The following is a 10,565-nucleotide window of genomic DNA, read 5'->3' on the forward strand; positions in this document are numbered from 1 at the left end:
GAAGAGATCAGTGGAAAACGCTGGTCATGGCTCAAAGAGAACAGACACAATGTTGCCATAGAGATTGGTCAGCTCAATCAAACGAAACGCTGCAACTCTAATATTCGAGAGCTCAGCATTAGTCCACACTATGGGCTGTGTGCTTTAGAACGTGTCTAAGGCAAAGACTGAGTAAATTTGTGTATTGCTTCGTGTCTTGTTCAATATGTGGATGCTGACTGCACTATATTATAGCAAACTATACATGGCATTGCAATGCAACCTTGTACCTGTGTTACCTTTCGTTCTTTTAAAATGGCAATTTCCTATGCCAATGGTTTTCAAACCTCTCCATGAAGTACCCCCAGCACTGCACATTTTGTATATCTCCCTATATCTGACACACACACTTCAGGGCTGCATCCGAAAACTTAGGCAGCTGACTAGCTGCCTCGCTGCCGTATGAGGCAATGGACTTTGCAGGCAGCGTTTTTGCATGAAGGCACCTCATGAAACTGATTTCGGACAGACTTCTGAGGCAGCGTAACAGTTTAATGATCTACAACAAAATAGAATGGGTTTTTATGATAACTAAATTAATATTTAATTACTATAATACGGTTTTCTCGCTAGAAATAACATCAAAAGTGCAAAAAGTTAGTCAGAAATATACATTTACAAACAAACTGACCACCAAACGCAACTTTCAGATGCCATCTTTATTTTTTAGCTCAACCGTCACGGAATAGAATGCATAGGATTGTGGGATATCAAAGGTAGCGAAGGATACATCTATGCTGCCTTCAAAATTCGATCAGAAGAAGGTACCTCTGGAGACAGGAAGTAAAGCAGAATTTGGATTCAGACGTGCCTTGATGCCTTCCTGCCTTGGAATGCTGCCTCCGAAGGCAGCATTTTAGAGTTTTCGGACGCAGCCCAGGTCTTGCAGTCTCCACTAATGAGCTGATGAGTTGAATCAGGTGTGATAGATGAGGGAGACGTATAAAATGTGCATTTTGTGGTTTGAGAACCACTGTCCTAGGCAACTAGGAATAGGAAACGAATAAGCTAATATCTTCCTATGTAACAAGATTTTCAAAGGTTTACACCACCTGAATTAAAATTTAAATAATAATGGATAAAATTCTGACCACTAGCCAAATATTTTCATGTTATTGTCAACATTCCAAATTTTCTATATACCTACACTAATATATTTAAAAAAATAAAAATAAATACACACACACACACACACACACACACACACACACACACACACACACATATATATATATATGGGATTGGCATTCCAAGCAAAAATAATAAATAATATTCGAAAATCCCTAGGTATTATTCGATTATTATTCGAAAATCGCACCCCTCCCCCACATGCACGCACAAATACCCAAAAACAGAGAGACGCGATTCATGCTTTCAGTCTGTATGATAAACTGTTTAAAGGGGTCATATGATGCGATTTCAAGTTTTCTTTTCTCTTTGGAGTGTTACAAGCTGTTCGTGAATAGATAAGATCTCTAAAGTTGCAAAGACTAAAGTCTCAAACCCAAAGAGATATTTTTTTTATAAAAGTTAAGACTGGTCCACACCCTCCTAAAACGCTTTATTTAAACACGCCCCCACATGTCTACGTCACGATGTGGGAAGATTTGCATAACACCGCCCAAATGTTCACGCAAAGAAAGAAGGCGTAACTTTATTGTTGCTGCCACCGCCGCCGCCATGTTGTGGAGACGCTATGGGTTTCGTTATGAAAGCGAAACTACTTTGTAGTGGTTAAGTTGTATTTACAGCACTGTCCCAGAACAGTTCAACCCAAATATTCAGATGTGTCCAGCAAATTTTATGGAGGACTGTTTCCTGATCCTGGTAGAGTAGACTACAATGCCGGCTGTTCTGACTCACATACTGCAAGTACGTTTTCATATTTTGCCACTGATTCAAACGTGAGTTTTGAGCAGTGTAGTGCTTGTTGTTTGTCATTTCTTCGATCACAAATGCAGACATGGTTTTATGTTAACACGGCGCGATGCAACGCAATGCGTAAAAAGACAGTATAAGTCATAATCCATAATTATGTTCCCACTGGATGCAACAAATGCCTCATTTATAATGGGTTTTAATGTTTTTGTCTCGTCGCTGCGGCCGGGACACAGCATCACAGTGTGGTAAGGGGTGTAACATTTCCGTCACACGCTTGAGGTATTCGGCCAATCACAACACACTGGATAGCTGGCCAATCAGAGCACACCTCGCTTTTCAGACCGATGAGCTTTGTAAAAATCGATGCGTTTCAGAAAGGCGGGCCATAGAGGAGAAACAATAACGTACAGTATGTGGAAAATAATGTTTTCTGTGTTTTTTTTAACCTTAAACCGCATAAACATTTCATTACACTAAATACACAAAATAATGTTCTTTTTAGCAACATCATATGACCATATATATATATATATATATATAAGGGTGGGGCAAGTTAACGCGTTATTGTCGCGTTAACGCATTAATTGATTAACACCAACAATTATGTAACGCAGTTTTTTTATGAAAGTCCGTTGCTCACTGGCTCTGAATACACATACAGACAAACCATGGGTCACAGGAGGGGTGGGATGTTGATCAGTACTGGCTTGGGATGGGTGTCATCACGCGTCTCAAGATACCAATGAGAGCATTTGGGGAGGGCCAAGACTGCAGCAGCACAGCACTCATATGAAGCGCTCACGGCTTCATAAGTGGGAAATAGGAAGTTTCCGATAGCACGTGAAGGCAGCAGAGAAGCGCTCTCGCTCAGCACAGTGGAGTGCATCGTTTTGTTAACTTTGTGGTTTATTATTTTGAGTCGTTTCGGACACGGTAACACACGGCCCTCTCACAATATTTTGCTTTACAGATCAATCACTTTTGCTGCTCAGAAATGTTCACGCAATCATGCTGCACGTATTAGAAGTTCCGCGCTCCGACACTACATGCGTACCGAGCCCAACTGAACCGCGCTCTGGCCCACCTCTTCCAATCGAGCCAGGGACAGCTAAACGAACTGCGGCAAGGAGCGATCACACTAGTCAAACAAACCGGGCTTTGGGGGTCAGACGCGCTCGAGCACAGTTAAGATTGCTTAGTGTGATACACCCTTATTCTTTTGCATCCCGCGCACACACACACACACACACACACACACACACACACACACACACACACACACAAGAGTCTCTACCAGCCCACCAGGTGTTGTCGCGCGCCGCACTCTGCTGCGTTGGGTCCCGTGATAGTGCAGGTCTCTACTCGGAAAGTGCCTGTTATAATGTTATGATCAAGGCTCAGGACTCAGAGCATAACTTGTTTTTCTATAGCAAACTATAAAATATTTTCTATAAAAACATTAATGCCCTGGCGTTAACGTTGGGAAGGTTACTTTGAAAATTTAATAGGTTACAGATTACAAGTTACCCTATTTAAAATGTAATAGTAGTGTAACTTTTTCAATTACTTTATTAAAGTAATGTAACTGATTACTTTTGATTACTTTTATACATTTCTAATGAATGTTTTCAACTTTTAATAATTTTCAAACATTTACACTATGCAGGGTTAACCTTACAGTAGTATTAAACACTGATTTGTAAAATTTTCTAAATCCTTCATCATTTGAATTAAGATAAATCAGATCAATCTCAAAGTAAAAGATGGTACTAAAGTCTGAAGTTCAATACAGATTTAAAATCATAAGAAATAATTTACTGATACTGTTTTTGAAAGCAAGTCTTTGCATAACTACAGGTAACACTGCATCTAACAATACTTCGGGGGGAAAAAATGTTAATTCAAAAAATAAAATAAAAGCATATACATCAACCCAAATAAGGTTATCTAATAAGCATGTGTCCTATTCTTTGTACTAAACTCCTGAAACATTGGTGTCTGTTTTTTATATGATATGATGATAATTCTCTCCTGAACTGCACCTTCACTTCCATTTTACTTTTCGGTCCCTGTATTTTGCCCATATATCTCTGTCGCTCACATGACTTTAATACTCAAGATTTAACAAAACTATAATTTCTAAATTGCCTACATGTCAAAATTAGTACAATAATAACTACAGTGGGGAAAATATTTATTTTATCCCCTGCTAATTTTCTAAGTTTGCCCACTTAAATGAAGGGTCTGTAATTTTTATGGTAGGTTTATTTTAATGTATAGAGACAGAATATCAACCAAAAAAATCCAGAAAAACACATTACATAAAGGTAAGTTCAGTGAGTGAAATAAGTATTTGATCCCCAAGCAAAATATGACTTAGTACTTGTTGTACAAACCCTTGCTGGCAAGCACAGAGTTAAGACAGTTTTTGTAGTTGGTCACCAGGTTTGCACACATCTCAGGAGGGATTTTGATCCACTCCTCTTTACAGATCCTCTCTAAATCCTTAAGGTTTCTTGGTTGTCGTATGGCAATTCAAAGTTTCAGCTCCCTCCACAGATTTTCTATAGGATTGAGGTCTGGAGACTGGTTAGGCCACTCCATGACCTTAATGTGCTTCTTCTTGAGCCACTCCTTGGGGGGGACCTTGCGGGCGCTGCAGGATTTCAGTCCATTGCGGCGTAGTGTGTTACCAATGTTTTGCTTGGTGACTGTGGTCCCAACTGCCTTAAGATCATTAACAAGCTCCTTTCATGTAGTTCTGGGCTGATCCCTCACCTTTCTCATGATCATCCTTACCCCATGAGGCGAGATCTTGCATGGAGCTCCAGACCAAGGCCAATTGATGGTTGTTTTGTATTTCTTCCATTTCCGAATAAATCGCACCAACAGTTGTCTCCTTCTCACCAAGCTTCTTGCTGATGGTCTTGCAGCCCATTCAAGCCTTGTGCAGATCTACAATCTTGTCTCTGACATCCTTTGAGAGCTCTTTGGTCTTGCCCATGGTAGTGGGAGAGGTTGGAATGGAAGATACAGATTGTGTGGACAGGTGTCTTATACACCTAACGAGCTGACATTAGGAGTAACTTCTTAAAGTGGCAGGACTAATCTGTGTTCCACATGGGCACATAACCAGTCTGTGGGAGCCAGAATTCTTGCTGGTTGGTAGGGAATCAAATACTTATCTCTTTCACTGAAACGCAATTCAATTTCTAACCTTTATATAATGTGTTTTTTCTGGATTTTTTGGTTGATATCCTGTCTCTATCGGTTAAAATAAAACTACCATAAAAATTACAGACCCTTCATTTCTTCGTAAGTGGTATACACCTAACGAGCTGACATTAGGAGTAACTTCTTAAAGTGACAGGACTAATCTGTGATCCACATGGGCACATAACCAGTCTGTGGGAGCCAGAATTCTTGCTGGTTGGTAGGGAATCAAATACTTATCTCTTTCACTGAAATGCAATTCAATTTCTAACCTTTATATAATGTGTTTTTTCTGGATTTTTTGGTTGATATCCTGTCTCTATCGGTTAAAATAAAACTACCATAAAAATTACAGACCCTTCATTTCTTCGTAAGTGGTCAAACTTACAAAATCAGCAGGGGATCAAATAAATATTTTCCCCAATGTACATCATTACAATATCTTAATAGAAAAATCCTAATACTAAACATGAGTCATATTTTCCCTTACAAAAATTAACCATGATTTTATGATAGTAAAAGTACAGTAACCATGTTTTTTTTTTTTTTGGCAAATGGATTACCATTTGTATTTATTTTTACTACAAATTCCATGGTTGGTTAGTGTGGCAAAAACCATGGCTAATTTGTGGTTACCATGGTTTAACAACCATTGTCTTTGGATTTATAGTAAAAATTTATCAATTTCCGTAAGAGTTGTGGTGTTGTCTGCCCTAGCTCCACCTAAACCTATTATAAAATGATATGATTATTTGTCTAAATTACTACTGTAACTTTAGAATAGATAACAATAATGTCCTTTAGGCTGGTACACAGTATTTTGTGTGATGACTGATGAGCAATGGGCTGCCACTGATTAAGTAAACAAAGAAAAAACTACAATAGCATAGGCCTATTTACAGATGAAACTGACCTTCACTTGAAATCCTGAATAGCAGTTTTGCTTCTCTGCTCCACCTGGGTTCTTCCACTCCATTCTAAAATCTCTCGCTTTGATTACTCCGATCGAAACCGTTTGGTGGAGGTGCAGAGAGCGTGCAAGCCGAAGCTTAGCATTGCCAGTCGCTACTAATCGATTCATAATTTATTAGAGATTTATTATCGAATGGCGAATTCGGAAATCATTGCTTTAATACAATCGGAAGGCAATTATATAGCCTAATAATAATAATAATTATAATAATATTTTTAGGGATGCACGATATATCGGCCACTATATCGGTATCGGCCGATAAATGCTCATTTTTTCTGTTATCGGTATCGGCCTGATAAGAAAATTTGGCCGATATCTTAAAACCGATAAATAATGCATTATTTCCTTCAGAGACACTTCAGATGCGCGCTGTTCGTTTGCAGCCTTTTGTGCAATTGTACATTGTAATATTGTGTTTATTTGATGTATATCTGATTTATCTCATATAGAATGCGATTGGTTAAGTTAAAAGAGCGCTTCAGTTTACCGGTGATCATCTTTAGCTCAGCACACGCAGCTCAAACAGCAGTGCACAACATTAATAACTATGATTGGGAATGTCGTGTATATAACATTCTAATGAGAACATTATTATAATAAAACATTGTGAATTCTTTGGGTTTAGTTGCCATGTTTCAGTGCGTTGTTATGGGAAGAGCGCATCCACAACAGGATCACACATTCTGACTATAGCACGCAATAACTGCATCATTTTGTACATATATAAGTTGTAATATTATGTTTATGTGGTATTAATATTAATCTCAGGATGCATTTCCTTGAGTTAAATAAGCTGCCAGCAAAACGCTTCAGTTTACCATGTTCATTCAGCTCTTCAGCTTCAGCACGCGCAGCTCAACGGCTGCTATTTAAAACAGTGGTATTAATTTGTTACTTTTTCAAAATCATTGATATATTATTAATAACAACAACCACTTGTATTGTTCTCTTATTATTTTCATCAACAATATGGTTTAGTAATTAAAATCATTTAATTATTGTCCGTGCAGAGGCTATTCCGTTTTATTGATCTATGGCGCATTCATTTTGATTCTTTACACGTGTAATGATGTCCAGTGACTTGTTTGCATTATTTATGCATAATTTTATTTATTTGTAAGACTTTTTTATGACTAAATTTGGTAATGGGAGAGTAAAAATATTTTTAAAACGTACACCGTTCAAACTAGGCTGCTTATGTTGAAGTGTTTGGGATGTGGCTTTTAATGATGAGACCTTTTTTGTAATCAGGCTCTCAAAAAGTATATAACAATTTGGATATAGATTTATCGGCCAACATATCGGTTATCGGCTTTCAAAAATAAAGAATAATCGATTATCGGTATCGGCCAAAATTTTCATATCGGTGCATCCCTAAATATTTTTAAAAGCGAGCCAAATTGGCTGGTTCTCCCGATGGCCAGTCCGCACCGGAGACATGCATTACTTGCAGGATACATATATTGTCTTTTTGCGGCTTAATATTCATGGACTCTAGTCCATATCGCGTTTTGATTCAGGTGTACTGACCTACTTTTGATTTAAGCATCCAAAATGTGGCATATTCCGTGACATTCCGCATTATAGGAGTTCCATTTTTATGACTGGATTCTACGAACCAGTCCGTGTTTTCCGCATCGTGGAAATCATATGGCCGTATAGGTCTTATATTTTAGAGTAGTCAGTGCAATTTGGGAAAGAAATCAATTAAATCTGTATTTGGATGTGTAAATATTCTAATGTAACCCCCTTTGTAATTGTTAATTTGCATACCCCCCTCTCTCTCTGGTTTATGCATCCCTGCCTCTGCTGAATTATTTTATCCGGTGTGGATAAAAACATCCCGTGATCTCGCTCCGAGGTCCCGATCTAAATCAAATGATTCGCAATACGCGTTTTGAGGTCTCGTTCTGAATCAAATGATTCGTGATACGCGATCCGACTGGAGCGCTTCGAAACAGTAAATAATTTTGCGACTCGATGGTTTAACTGATTCGGAGTTTCAAAAAGCTCCGTTCATACGGTGTTCTTTGCTCGCTTTCTCTATATGATTTTTTTCGTTGCTTGAATAACCGTGTAAGTTAAATCATTACAATTAATAGGCCTAACTTGCAATGTTTTTAATAGACTGTTTCCATCGTATTAAAAACATTTCATGACATGACACTCATCAATATATACTTGCCTAAAAAGACGGGTTAATGATGTGCGTTATTAACAGATTACACTAACATTAGGTTACTTAGGCTATAGCCTTACTCTTACCTTCCACCTATGGAGAGAGAAAAAACAAATTTCAAGCATCCCCCACCCCCTCTGCTTTTTTCAGAAATTGCACCATATATATATATATATATATATATATATACACCCCCTCTGCTTTTTTCAGAAATTGCACCATATATATATATATATATATATATATATATATATATACACACACACACACACACACACACACACACACACACACACGCACGCATACATATATATGCATATGTATGTGTGTGCATGCGTATGTGCGTAACATTTTTAACTAAATTAGAAATTTGAATTGTTGTAAATGTTACAAATAAAAAATATATATTTTTTATAATATATTTGCTAAATATTACATTTATCAGTTTTATCACATTATTAAAATTTTTAAAGATTGACTTTGTGACTTAACATAGCGTGGTATGATGGCTAAAGTAATCAACATGTGAAAAAAAAATAGGGAAATTACATTGCACAATTAAAAACCCAACATTGACTGATATATGAAAACGATGCTTAAAAAAAAATCCAATATACAACCTATATGGTATCAATATTGTGCATCCCTAATTACGGTGGGTTCCATGCAAACACAGCTAGTGCACAAAATGCACAAAACATGTTAATGAAGGCACCAATAACCTCATGGACATATAGCGCCACTGCGTTTCGGGCATCTCGAGTTCGAGTCCCTGCTTGCGGACCTTTCCTGATCCTGATCCCGTCCCCAATCCCCTGCCCCCTGTCTCCTCTATCCTATCCAAATAAAGACAAAAAAAATCACCAAAAATAAATCTTTAAAAAATTAACAAAAATGTTAATAAAAAAACAAAAATGTATCATAACACAATTCATGATGCAGTACATATTGAGTGCTGCAGGGGCGACATTAGCACTTCAAGTTCCATTGTCGTGTATTTTTATTATTTTTTTTATGGGGTTTTGGTTAAATGCCAGACTTTTTTGTTGACAACAGCGCTTATTTTCTGCAATAATCCAAAAGCCAATGGAAAAATCATCAGTTGTCACAGTCATGCAAGAATGCATGTTATGTATAGACAACAGGAATGTACACTTGCAATGCATGTCCAACATTTTCATCTGCATTACTTGCGTAGAGCATGTTTCTGGCGTAAGAGTTTACAAAGGAAGTGGACTAATACCAACAACTCAGCTGATTTCAAATCAACCCAAGTAATCATACACTCACCCACTATTTATAGAGAAAGAACAGAGATCAGGAGAAAATGCCCAGCATTTGTGAGAAACACAAACACTCCAATCCACTAGATATAAATACATCACTGGATGAAATCATTCAATCTACACAGCACTTTGCCCAATCACAGGTGGATGTGCTGGCAGCTGTAATGACATCACAAAGGTTGTTTTCGTCCTTTCAGGAAACAGTAAGTGAGCACAGAGAGATGATAATTGCCTTTTACACAGGAAGAGTCATACTCTTTTGAAGGCAAGAGGTGGGTGTATTTCTAAAATCCAGCTTACTCATTCTCCCATGATTCTCGGTTCTTTGATCTGGAAAGAAAAGCTGTGCGACCCAGAGTCCATTTTGAGCTCAGTTTGTAGTCCACACAGGTATGGAGGGAGAGGAGGAAAACATTTATAGAACAGCTGTCAGGACAATGAACCTCAAGCTGAAAGTCAAAGTCATCCGGGCCGTCATTGACATGGAGATCATTCATTTGCATCTACATTAGCTTCATCCTGAGTGGGCCACCGCATCTGGTGCATTCTCACGATTTGCATTAGAGATCATCAAACGGGTGGAGGTGTGACTGCTTCATAATTAATATTTTGTAGACGCACCAATATTCTAGATGTATAAAATTAGTGGAAGGCCAAAGCAACCATAATGACTGCCTGAAATAGAACAGAGGTGTCTAGGGAGAGGATCCAAAAATAACAAATGAATTTTAATTAAGGGACATTTGTTAATGTGTCATGTGTGTAATTCTGCATGTGTTTGTGTGTCCACAAATGTGAAAACAACTGCTGTCTAGATGGCAATATTTGCATGCGTGTTTGCATTTACAGTGGGGAGCAAACGTTTAAGACTACACAGAACCTGGGATCAGTTCACCTGGAAATCAACTTTTTTTATATTAAAAATATATATATTATAATTATATATATATATAAATATATATATATATATATACATACATATATATATATATAT

At 37.6% G+C, this 10,565-nt stretch overlaps 1 protein-coding gene across 3 annotated transcripts in view; it reads right to left on the reverse strand.

Annotated features, from left to right (window-relative positions):
- tanc1a (tetratricopeptide repeat, ankyrin repeat and coiled-coil containing 1a) overlaps positions 1-10,565 on the reverse strand; it is a 125,590-nt gene that overhangs the window by 62,341 nt on the left and 52,684 nt on the right. The window contains exon 1 of one of the 3 annotated variants that reach the window (XM_016238229.1): positions 9,008-9,025. The exons of the other annotated variants lie outside the window; for them this stretch is intronic. The gene's annotated coding sequence lies outside the window, so the exon portion shown is untranslated. Of the gene's footprint in view, positions 1-9,007; positions 9,026-10,565 lie in introns of those variants that run through there. 3 annotated transcript variants of the gene reach the window in all.

This window comes from Sinocyclocheilus grahami, unplaced genomic scaffold (assembly GCF_001515645.1).
Source record: "Sinocyclocheilus grahami isolate Dianchi unplaced genomic scaffold, SAMN03320097.WGS_v1.1 scaffold534.1, whole genome shotgun sequence".
Lineage (NCBI taxonomy): Eukaryota > Metazoa > Chordata > Actinopteri > Cypriniformes > Cyprinidae > Sinocyclocheilus > Sinocyclocheilus grahami.